Source organism: Octopus bimaculoides, chromosome 3 (genome assembly GCF_046866305.1).
Source record: "Octopus bimaculoides isolate indiv1 chromosome 3, ASM4686630v1, whole genome shotgun sequence".
NCBI classification, from domain to species: Eukaryota; Metazoa; Mollusca; class Cephalopoda; order Octopoda; family Octopodidae; genus Octopus; species Octopus bimaculoides.
Genome location: NC_142930.1, coordinates 160,879,304 through 160,882,462, shown reverse-complemented (window position 1 = coordinate 160,882,462; position 3,159 = coordinate 160,879,304).

Genomic DNA, 3,159 nt, shown 5'->3' with positions numbered 1-3,159 from the left:
ACATCTATCAATGCATACATGTGCATAAATGCTTAAACTGGAAAATATGCAATGCAAGCAATCTAATTTAATCTTGGTAATATGGATCGAATGCAAAACAGTTTACATATTAACACACATAGACACATATACACACACAAACACACATAGATCTTATACACATCAATCCATCCATACATACATACATACATGCATGCATGCAGACATATACATATTTTTAATTCATGTGATAGCGTTCAGTTTTATCAATTTTTACACCAAGCCTCGGTCGGATTGGATTCCGATAAGTTCGTAAGCGATAATTACATATGATCAGCATATTTGAATATGCTCGCCTGAAACATAGAGGTGGGGAAGAATCTTTAAAGCTCGTACGACCTTTATAAATTCGATTTATCGGATCCCTAATAGGAAAGATAAATAAATAGAAGAAAAAAATAATCATGAAATTCTCGTCGATATTGTGGGTGGAAAGGATCGAATTTTGCATTAATAAATTAAAGTAGATTTTATACGCCATGCGCTTTCGCAATCAAAACCGTCATTCTTAAAAAAAAAAAACAGCAACAATAACTACTACTACTGCTGCTGCTACTACTACTAGTACTACTACTCCTACAATCTCACCACCACCACCACTACTACTGCTGCAGTTACAATCACTGCAGCTTCAACTACTTCCGCTACTGTCCTTGTTGCTGCTGCTATAAACACTACTACTACTACTACTATCGCCACAACCTTTACTACTACCACCACCACCACCACTACTACTACCGCTACTAACCACACTATCTGCGCAACTGCTACTACAATCACCACTACTACTGCAACCACTTTGTATGCTAGTGTTGATGCTGCTATAAACACTACTACTACTATTACTACGACCATTACTACTACTACCAGCACAATTGTTGCTGCTGTTACTATTAATACTACTACTACTACTACTTGGTATTATACTACTGTCAACACCACGACGGCTAATAGTATTTCTGACACTGCTAGCACTACCAGATCCACAACTCTCACTACAACCTCAACAGCGTTCCTTACATGACCAACAACTCGAATAACAACATGACAGCAACGACACAACCCCGCCACCAACCAACCCACCCCCGCCCACCAACGAACAAAAATTCCTTCACTTAATGTGACCCGAAAACTCATTCGGACCCCTCCGATAATGATTTTTACCACTATTAACTCTATCTCTGCCGCCACTACCGCGTCTACTGCTACTACTACCATCTTCAACACAATGGCTACCATAACATCAACAACAACAAGGAATTCAACTGATCCGCCACAACAAACGCTGTCATTTGGAATCACTCCGACTTGGGTGAGGCCATCATCGATATGACCACAATTAATTTTATTGACGTTGTAGGAAACTGTCGAGTACGATCATGTTGATGATGATGATGATGATGATGGTGGTGTTAGGAGTGGTGGTGGTGTCGGTGAAGATGATGATTATGCTGATGATGGTAATGATCATGATAATAATGACAAGAACAACGACGGCAATGATATTAATGATAATCGTCATCATAATCATTATCACCGTCATCATAATCATCATTATTATCATCATCATCACGGTCTTCTTGGTTTTAGACTTTACCTTCATCAATGATTGCCATCAGCAGTAGCAGCAGCATCGACATCATCCTCATCATCATGATCATCATCCTCATCATCATGATCATCATCCTCATCATCATCATCACTGTCAGAACCACCCCCGACGTTCATTGTCCTCATTAGCTGTATTGTTATAAAACAAAGCAGAAAATTTTGATACACCAAGAGTGAATACATCAAGTATATCTTAAAAGAAAACGAAAACGAAGACGATGATGATGATGACGAAGGGGAGGAAGATGAGGTGGGAAGGAGGTAAATGAAGCGGAAGGAAATGTGGACTCTGCAACAACAGTGCCACGTGACCATATCGATCATAAATGCCGGCTAAGCATTGGCTGACATGGATCACGGGCATTTGCTTTGTATATTATATCAGATGTTTAAAGTGTCAGACAACTAAAGGAGACATATCGATTTTAGTTTTTATATACACCTACACTAACAACACTATAACCAATAGTATAGTATCATTAAGAAAACGAAGAGCAAAAGCCATCTCTACTCATTTACATTTGGCCAGAATAACAAGAAAGCTCTCAATATCAATAAAAGCAATATCTGACGCTAAAGACGCCAGCAGCATTAGCAACGATAGCAATCTGTTTGGTAGCAACAGAATCAACAGCTTCATCGATACCTCGGCGCAGAACATTAATAAGAACAACACCGATATCGACAAGAATACGTCTGGCTCTAATAAGAAAAACAATAGTATTATCAGTGTTGGTATATCGGGAGTGCTAATATCAAGAACAATGCTTTCTTTATTAGCCACAAGTCGTTGAGAAGAAGATTGAGGACGGTACATGACGGTACAGGGCGATATAACACGATATAGGACGAAATGGGATAGTGCAGGCGACATAGTGTGAGATTACATAGGAAAATGTAAATGTGAAATAAAGACAAAAGAACGAAATTCAGAAGATAAAAGAATATTACACAAAATTGGGGGATTCTTCCACGCGCTATCATAGAGATGTCGCAAAACCACTGACGACTAAGATAAGCGCCATTCCAGCTCTTCTGCGCCAGTCTATAGGCGCAAGCGCAGAGCCGGGGCTTTCGCTTGGACAATGCACGCCACTCTCATCGGTCTTCTAACAGTTTTCTTGGAAGGAAGGATTCACTCACCATCTCATTTCACCCTTCATAGTAACAGTGAAAAAAAATAACTACAACAATAATTACTCTTTCTAATACAGGTACGGAGCCACACAGTTTCGGTGAGTGGGCAAGTCTCTTTTTTTTCAACCTGAGTAATTGACTAGTGCACGTTTTAATGCATCCTGCAATTATAAAAGACAAAGTCGACCACAAAGGATCCGAACATAAAATATAAACCTTGAGAAAATCCCACAAAGGATTTTATCCGGTGTGCTAAAGTGTCTTCTCGTTTGTTATACATATAATCCATTCTCACATAGAACCAACATCTGAAATTTGGGGAGAGGGGATAATTGATGATATCTAGCCCAATACACAACTGGTACTTATTTT